This window comes from Cyanistes caeruleus, chromosome 8 (assembly GCF_971803275.1).
Source record: "Cyanistes caeruleus chromosome 8, bCyaCae1.hap1.1, whole genome shotgun sequence".
NCBI lineage: Eukaryota > Metazoa > Chordata > Aves > Passeriformes > Paridae > Cyanistes > Cyanistes caeruleus.
This window is the reverse complement of record NC_141708.1, coordinates 4,045,769-4,055,395: the sequence shown is the minus strand read 5'-3', so window position 1 is coordinate 4,055,395 and position 9,627 is coordinate 4,045,769. Positions and strand designations below refer to the sequence as shown.

General features: G+C 42.0%; 1 long non-coding RNA gene across 1 annotated transcript; it reads right to left on the bottom strand.

Moving 5' to 3' along the window:
• Positions 1-1,058: 1,058 nt before the first annotated feature.
• On the bottom strand, positions 1,059-8,384 carry LOC147651828 (uncharacterized). Its single transcript, XR_015290060.1, has 3 exons — positions 8,083-8,384; positions 7,833-7,879; positions 1,059-6,287 (listed from the first exon to the last, which is right to left on the bottom strand). It is a non-coding gene; the product is annotated as an uncharacterized LOC147651828 (long non-coding RNA).
• Between the last annotated feature and the right edge of the window lie 1,243 nt (positions 8,385-9,627).

Sequence of the window (9,627 nt, the reverse complement as noted above, 5' to 3'; positions counted from 1 at the left end):
TTCAAGAATCCTTTGGCCAAAAGGCATTTGCAGTAACTTTAGGAGTTAATTCAATATTAGCAGCATAAAAGGATGTTTTATCCGACAGTGCTTAAAACAGCATCAAACCTGCAATTAATTCCATTCACTTTGGTTTGTAGTAATTTATCAAAACATTTGCCTCCCTTCCAGCTCCTTTCTGGGGAGCTCATTCCATGTCTCTGTACTCCTGTCACCATCTTCTGGTGCCTCCTGGACCTCCAGTGTCCTTGGGATGGAAGTTCTGGTCCTCAAATCCAGGAGGAAATTCTGGCAAGCTTGAGGGATCTGCCACACCATGAACCACAGGAACATTGCCCAGTCAGAAATGAGAATTTTATTACAAATGAGAATTTTACTATGAGAAATGGGTTGGGTTTTTTAGTGTCTTTCCCCATTTTATGGTTCCTTTGAGTTGTTCTTTGCATAAAGGTGGGGCTGTGAAGAGAAGATGGAAAGAGTGAACACGTCGTGTTTTCACAAGCAGGCTTGTGACTCTGAGCTGACTGAGAGCTCTACCCTCCAGGTGCCTAATTCATGCTGATTTTTAATTGGGATTTAACATCACCCACTGCTGAGAGAGTGATTTGAAACACTCTAACCATCTACTTAGATTAGTTAGGAATTTATTTCTGTTTACAAACATAGGTGCTGTCCTGTGTTGATCACTCAAGAGCTTTTGGTTTAGATTCTGCTCCCTGATCTCCAGTGTGGCTTCATGCAATGCTCTGCAAATATCTCAGATTTGAATATTGGAGCCTTCAATACAAAATCCATTAAGGAATTGGGTCTTGAGGGTTATAGAAATGTGATGCATCTCAAAGAAACTTGAGCTCTCATGTCACTGAGAGATTAAAAGGTAAAAACACCCCAAAAACTTGTATGTATTGACCATTGTGCAAGAGATGGCACACAAAACAAGACAGAATGTTCAAAATAAATCATGATTCAGGAAAGGCCTGTAACTGAAACGTGTTTCTTTTTCCCCCAAATAACCACATAATAATTTCAAGGAGTAAATTTATCCACTAAAGTCATGATTGCTTTATGAGCAATTTAATGACAAGAAGAGAATTGACATTTGAATTAACTTTTCAGGAATAGTGAGAATAATAAATTAGCTTTTCCACATAATGTTTTGGCCTACCTGAGTGATCTCACTGCAAGTAGTTGGGCTGGCCTCAAGAGGCATCTGCACAGAAGTAAAAATGCCACTTTACATGCTGATGTCTTTGTGAGTATGAAGAAACAGTTTAATTCCTAATTCTGACAGAGTGAGATAGAACTGAAATGAGCTGTGATAGAACTGAAATGAGCTGCCCCAGATCAGATTTGGCTGCTGACAGAGAGTGACAGTGAATGGAACCATAAATACCTGTAATCTTTTTGGTAACTTCATCTTTAAGGTTGTTTTTGTGTGTGGCCTGGGCCATGGCCTGGCTGCTGGACTCTGCTGCTTTTTGAAGAGGATTTTTTGAGTGACAGCACAAAGTTTTCTTTAGGATAACTCGCACTGGAGAGCACAGAATCACAGGATTGTATCCGAGGATCACAGAATGGTTTGGGTTGGAAGGAACCTTAAAGCCCAACTCATTCCATCCCTGCCATGGCAGGGACACCTTCCCCTGTCCCAGCTGCTCCAAGCTCTGTCCATCCCAGCCTTGGGCACTTCCAGGGATCCAGGGACAGCCACAGCTTCTCTGGAAAACCTGTTCCACCCTCTGAACATCCAAGATTCAGCACAACCTCCTTCCTCTCTTCTTGGTTCTGTGCACGCCAGCCCAGCGCTGCACCAGCCCCGGTGATGCAAATTATATCTGCTGTATAGAATAAAGATTAAAAACTGCATTCCCAGCCTTATAAAGTTCTTTAATTAGAATACTGCAAAGGATTAGCAATCTGATTATTTGCTAATTGCCTTTCCATATTTTTTCAGGGCCTCACAAAGCATCGGGGATACTAAAGAGCAAACAGTGCTTTAAGGCCACAGTACAATGTGACAACAGTGATAGATATGCTAATTTCTTCATTCACTCCACTTCACTTCTTTTATTCTTTCCAATTAAAGCAAATGCTACTGAAACTGTAATTAAGCTAGTGCCGTAGCCCTGATTGCCTGCTGTTTTAATGAAACCCTATTGATTTTTCTTTTATTTCTAATGGCCACACATTGCGTTCAATGGTCAAACACATGGATGTTACAATGCACGGCCAAACTTAATTTTTGTTCTCTAAAAGGGTGGCCTTATCAGGAAGAATATCAAAAGAGCTATTTGTGTGAGGTCTCTATAGTTTTTCCCCTATCTGCCTGAAGAGATGTACTCTGAGCAAACATATTACCATTAAAAAGAAATGAGTTACATTTTGTGGAGAATAAAAATTGCTATTAGTCTCCTGTAGTTGCCATAAGTTGCTCACACACATTTAGCATATTCATGATTCCCAGCATACTTTTAAGCTTTATTATTTTTTATTTAAAAAAAAAAAAATTCTGTCTGGAAAAGATCATGGGGAACATTATATTCTCTCCTTGAGATATTATAAATCACACCAGTAATTTAAGATATAACAGGTTATGAGGACTTTCTGATTTGTTGATAATTTTATGGAGGAATTCATTTTCACTGGTAAATCTCACTGAATTATTTTCTAGGTTGTCTGGAAGTAGTGAAAAAGACAAGGAAAAGAAAAACTCTCCTAAAGTCCCATAAAGCATATAGTAGCTTTAAATTTATTATTCCCCAATTGGATTATTCAGCCAGGGAATTAGATATTTAACTGGGTAGAGCTTTTCTGTGGCTTCAGATTTGTACTTAGGAGCCAGTTTGTACAAATCTGTGCATTGGAGGAAGGCACCAAGTCTCATTGCAAATTAATTTATCCAAAATCATGTAACACACCACAGCAGAAACTCACTGCCTTCTCTAGGCACATCCACAGGAAGATGGAAGATTTTAATTCACAAAACATGAATATATGTGACCCTGTTCCAGTTCTGATTGAGGAGAACAAACGGTAATAAGGAAAAATAAGGAAACGTGCTTTCCGACCATTCCTTATCTAAAAATATTTCATGGCTGCTGCAGAAGATAAAGTGCAATCACATCCAGGATGCACAAAGTCAGCAGTCAGCTCAGCAAATGCACAAAACATGCACGAGCTGAGGCCCTGATCCATCCTTTTGTCTGCTGAAAGGCAAGGTTGGTTTTCCCTTCTTTGTTTGTTCAACTTTAATCAAAAATTCATGTTTTTCCTGGATGAAGGCCTCAGTTTTCTGGTGGTACAGGCAACGTTTCTTAAAATCCCATAATCATTGTCTCTAGATCTCAAATGGTGTGTTAGGGTGCTGGTGATCTGTGGGGGAAGCACCACGATGAGTTATAACTTGCTTCCCTCACAGAGTGTGACTGCTCCTGGTTTGTCCAAATCATGGAATTATTAAAACTGGATAATCTCCAAGATTATCAAATCCAGCCTTCAACCAAATGCCACCATTCCCACTGATCCATCCCCATAGTGTTCCTGATTGTTTCATGGGGAAAGTGCCTACAAAATGCTGCAGTAACATACACAGCTGACACTGGAAATGTTGTGTTCTGAATTCCAGTTTTAGTGGGGTTTGTAAAAATGGCAAACTTCAAGTTAAAATAAGAGATTGGCGGGTAAGAAGCAGCCAGTAATATCTAAAAAACAGGCAATGTCTTTGGATGGTTGCTGTTTATAAAATCATAGAATGAATTGGGACCTTAAATCCCATCCAGTGCCACCCCAGCCATGGCAGGGACACCTTCCCCTGTCCCAGCTGCTCCAGCCCCAATGTCCAGCCTGGCCTTGGGCACTGTCAGGGATCCAGGGGCAGCCCCAGCTGCTCTGGGCACCTGTGCCAGGGCCTGCCCACCCTGCCAGGAACAATTCCTGCTCCTTATCCCATCTAACCCTGCCCTCCATCCCCTTAAGGCCATTTAAGCTCTCCATGACTCACCCCAAAACCAGCAGAAGGGTTTGGAGCAGTGTGAGAAGACTCCCATGGCACAGGCCGAGATCAACCAGACCAAACTCAGCGTAAACACAGCGTGTGTGTAGAAGTTCCCAGCTCACCCAGCTGTGCTCACACCACAGAGCCACTCCTTGCTGGTCATGGCTTGGCTTGGCTGCTCAGCAGTGCTCATGGCACAGGAAATCTCTCTGCAGCACTAAGCTCGCTTCCAGGAATGAGAAAAATGCAGATTAAAAGGAGATTTTAAGTTGTTATTGATAGGGTTTCATTCCAAATTTTAGCCATGTCTTGCAGGAGGCTTGGCTCTGTGCCACAACCCCGACACCAGCACAATTTCAGGTGGGGAAACTGATGTGAAGCAGAAGAATGTATTTTCTCCCCATTAACCAAGAATTCTTGCCACCCTTATTTCCCAGCCTTCCTCTGCTCCAGTTCTGAATCACCTTCTGTTTGTGACCACTGAATGCTAAATACACTTTTATTTTACCTGTAGGCACTAAATTTTTCAAAAGCCTCACACTGCTATTAGCCTGCCAGCAAACCAGGAACATCAGCTCTTTTTAATTAGATTTTCTAACTGTGATGCTCATTCAACAAGGGATAAATTCCCTTTAGTGGAAGTTGCGGAGTGCACTTGGACTTGTTAGCTCTGGAGAAGTGAAAATCATAAATAAAATCTGACAGGGAGAAGGTAACAGTAGGAAGAGTGGAAAATAAGACACCATCATGTCATTTCTCAGCCCTGTCAACTGTTACGCTAATCAGGATAGAATTAAAAACACATTTTCTACCAGGATGTTTCACAGCCAAACCGGTTAAATACATATTTTAACAAAATTGAAAGCATATTATACGGAGATTTGTGGTTTCCAGCTCTGTGAGTGAGTGCTGAAAGTGTGATGAAATAACAAAATTGCAGCCTAATAATCTATAGAATAATATTGTCAACTAATGGATTATAATAAAATAAAAGCTATTATTAGGGTAAAACATTATAACAAAAAAAAAAATCCAACTTTTATTTGTAGCACCTCCCCCTTAATGGTTTCAAGCATTTTGAAAGGTAATTTAAACAAGTACATTGTGTCCTTATTGAAACTGTTTCATCTCGCTAGCTGCTGAAAATGGCTTTAACCATCTCTCTGAACAAAAGCTCGCTAATAAGACAACAAAAAGCCTACAAAAGCACTGGCTCAGCATCACTGCAGAAAGGCAACTAAAGGCAGCCTGCAAATGGTCTGTTTCTTTTTTCTTGCATGTAATTAGATGAATTAAAAGGACAAAGTAGTTAATGTTGCTGTTGTCCGAGGCCCCCGGTTCCTTTCACGCCGCCCGCTCTAGACAAGGGCCCGTAGCTCTCGCTCCAGCAATGTGGTGAAGAATGTTGGCAATAAGTAAAATTAACAAGCTTAATCTGTGAAGAATCTGGTCTGAGTCATAGATGAAATGTATCTCTAGCAACGAAAGGCTAGTAATTCCTGGTCTCCTTTTATATGCCTAATAAAACTTACAATAAATTAACCGCATTTTAGTTTGCAGCGCTGGCTCTATTAATCAGGGCCGAGACGTGTAGTCAAGTTACAATAGAAAGAACTCAACTGGGTGCATTTCAGTTATGCAATTAGGGACCATTGGCCCGGCTCTAATTAGGCCAGGGATGTTGATATTTCAAGTACTGTTTTATCATTAGGTTTCATTTCCTTGGAACATCCTCAATGGCCAAGTAGTGAGAAGGGTGGAGGATATTATAAGCAGGGGTCATCAGAAAGTCATTAATGGGAGTTAGGGAAGGAAGGGCTGACATTAATACCTCTTCTTTTGAAATGTTGAGCTGTCTCTGGGAGACTCAGGGCCCTTCCATCTCACAGAGGATTTGGTGGCACTGGAGAGCAGCTGGACCAGGCTCCTGGGAAAGGATCTCCCTTAGGAGGGATGCTGGAGTTTAATTCTTAGATGCTACTCACCTGCTCTGACAGAGGGGTTGATTTCTTACCCTCTGCAAGCTTCTGGGGCCAAACCCAAAAACCCCCACCCATTTCTGGCCAGCAGTGCAGAGAAGGGGCTGGATGCTGAGGAAGGCTCCTTAGGGAAGTTCTGGTGGTGTTGCTTGGCCATCCTCACTCTGCTTCCTCCAGGCATGAGATGCTCTCAGTTATTGGCTCCACCACGTCCACTGAGGATGATGTGCTGTGGTTCACCCTCCACCAGCACCCACAGGCTGTGAACATGAAATTCCCTCAGTTTAGCACATATGTGTAGCTGTGGTCCCTGCCTGGATAAATGCAAATAGTGGAGGACAGATAAAAACAGAGGGGAGAAGAAAAACAAGATCTATCAGTCACCAGTTGTGCTTTTCTTGCCAAACTCCAGCTTAAAGCTGTAACTCCAAACAATACTTCGCTGTTTGTAAAATATGACTTTGTTTCATTATGAAAAAAGAAATTACATAATTAAATTCATTACATCCAATTACTATATGATTCATCTGGTGGCTTAATGAAGCTTCACATGATACTAACAAGATAAAGCAAAAGAATAACATTTTATGAGACTGCAGGCATTCTGTGTACAGCAGACTGGGCAGTTTATGAGCTCTGTACAGTGCATTTCCTAATAGTGTGCACTGTACTAGTTCCAGTAGGGAACTTGGTCCTGTGACATCTCACCCACCTCACTCTGAAAATTTGCTAAGACAAGAGCTTCAACTTTTTTTATTTTTATTCCTGGATGTGTCTTCTGGATGTTACCAAATTTTATCCTGGGGGACTCTAGGATGCAAGTAGCGAGCTCAATAGGATGACAATAAAAAGAAATCTAGGCCACTCTACAGCTGTCAGAAGACAACACATTTGGGATGTAAAAGAGCTGGTTTGGTTCACCCAAATTCACCCAAAGGTGAATTACCTCAGTGTCTCTGTTGATAGATATATAAATATTTTAAATACGATTTTGCAGAAGTGTAAAACCACCTTTTTTTCCCCAAGTACATTATCAGCCTAAAGAAGTCTATCAACTCTGTCCTCCCAATAATTTATGATCTAATAAAAGACTTCTGTCTTTGGAAAAACTGACAAAACCCCATAGTTTTATCTTTTGGGAATGAGATCTGTCAATAAAGTGAAGACTTGTCTTTCAAATGTGTGTTTAAAACTATTTGAAACGTTCACAATTTTGAACTTGGTCAATAGCACAGGAAAGGGAAAAATTAAAGACATTCAGCCTCCTTTTTCTTCCATGTGTGAGTGCCCTTCAGCTTTTCTCATTACCTTTTAGTATTTCTGGACAACTATTGATATTCAATGGGAATGTAAATGGGCTTGAAAATCATAAATTGTGAAAAATAGGTTTCAGAGGCATCAGAAAAGTTTGAGAAAAATGACATTTGCCTACGTGGGAGAACAACAGGAATGCTTTCACTGTGTTATTGAAGGATGTGGCTGACATCTCTTGAACTGGAGGTTTTGACTAGTTGAGGTTTCCAATTTCAGCCTTCTCAACCAAGCAAACCTTGAAAACCCAGGGAAAAAAGAACAGTGAGTTCCAGTGTAATTAAGAGCCCCAGCTTTATTACTACTGGCAATTTATTCTAGGGAGCAGTCGGTGTTGTGCTTGCTGGTTACTTTTGGAAAGCAATGTGCTGAAAGCTGTCAATGCGAGATTTAAAAATCTTTCCCCTAAATCAAAATTTATCAGCCCGTGACATAAAAACTGAAATATTTCCTGTGGCTATGCCTTCATCATCTCCTAATTTCTTTAATTAATGTGAGAAAAAGTATATCTGCCTCTGGGCAAGTTTAGTTTTGGTCATTTGTCTTACCTTCTGTAAGTAGGAATGGCTTGTGTAGGCACAAGGGGTGGAAAGGGCTGCGAGGGCAAAAGGAAACACGGGAATAAAACACGGGGATGGGCAGCTGGCAGAACCCTCAGCTGTGTCCTCCCTGCAGTTCCACCCAGCATGATCTGCCCCAGGACCAAAGCCTGCCCCATCTGAAGGTTTCTGCTCCATCCTTGGGGATTTGTGCCCCATCCTGCAGCTCTGGATGGAGGCGACCCTCCGTTTATCCCACCTGTGAGCAGTCCTGCCTGTGAAATTGTGCCACTGTGAGCTATTCCAGCTTTTCCTCGTGCTGGGGGGTGAAGTGGAGCTCCCCTGTGAGGGGTCTGGGCAGCAGGATGGAGGGATGGCAGGAGGGGTCAGTCACACAGCCACCCTGTGGGGACATTGCTGTCCCCTGCCCTCCCCAGGCACGGCCATCACTGGGGGAAGGCTGCTGTGCTGAGGCCACAGCTGTCCCCAGAGCTGCTACACTGATCAGCCAGGGGTCTCAAGCACACGGTTCCACCACCCAACACTCTCCCCTGTCCCATCAGAGCTCTTTGCTGGGTAAGGGGTTATTGTGACATTCCTGCAAACCTGAAGCGTCATCCCCTCCAAACCCCGGGAAGCAGCGAGGCCGTGGCTGCTGCTGTCTGATGTTTCCCACATCAAGGGAGCCTGGCTGGGGTAAAACACACGTGTGCAATGCAATATCAGTGCTGGATCTGGCCACAAACACAGCTGATGGGCAGAACACGGGCTGGAGTGTCTACGGCCATTATAAACACATTATGCATCTCCATTCAAAACAAGGTAACAATGCAAATTTAACCAGTTGCCATGAGTGACAGCCACCAATAGCTGCTGGGATATCTGCAGAGACTTCCCTCTGTATCTTTACAAGGAGCAATCAAAGGTGTTTCTTATTTCTGGGGTGGAAAAGTGAATCCAGGGAGCTATCAGATATCCAAGGCTCTTCCTCTCCTCCCAGAGCAGCTGCTGCTCACAACCACCTCGTCGTGTAATTGTAAAATGAGCACGGTAAACACCATGCATAATTAAGCAACAAAGTGCAGAGAACCTTTAGAAAATGTGCTAAAGGCATAAATAGAGAGCGGGATGAGATTTCTGCCAGCAGTGAATATCTTTATTAAAAGGTTGTAGTTTCTGGAAATTATTGTTTAACCAAATTATCAATGTGAATTAAATCAGGCTTTGGGGAAACTTGTAATTCATACAATAGATCAGGTGTTGTTTGAATGCTGTTTCTACTGCTTGGGAAAAAACAGTGTACACATTGTTTATTACTGGGAAAAGTCCTGTGTTTTGGGGGGCAGTAAACCCTGGTTTTCATGATGAAAATTATGAATAATCTAATGCCAAACTCCTTAGAAATATTTCTCCTGAATCTACATGTATTTTCTGTGTGGCTCTTTTTAACAGAATTTGTTGCAGAGGAAGGGTCTGAAACAAACATCATATATTGCAGTGAGTTTAGCACATCATTAGCTACAAATGCCAATTAAATGATGTATTTAGAAACTCCAGTAAAAACACCATCATGTAGCTTGAAATCAGCATAGGTGGTGAAGAAATTGTGCCCAGACACGGAGCTTGACATGGCTAAAAATACACAGGGATTATTATAAAGTGTACATAAAAAAAAACCTTCTGCAGAAGTTCCCAACTTCTCCCAATATGATTTTCCCAAAAAAATCTGTTTTCTGCTGGAAAACCCACAGTGTTTGCTTCTGGATTGGTTCAAATCCCCCAGTCTGGACAGCACTGTGCAGAT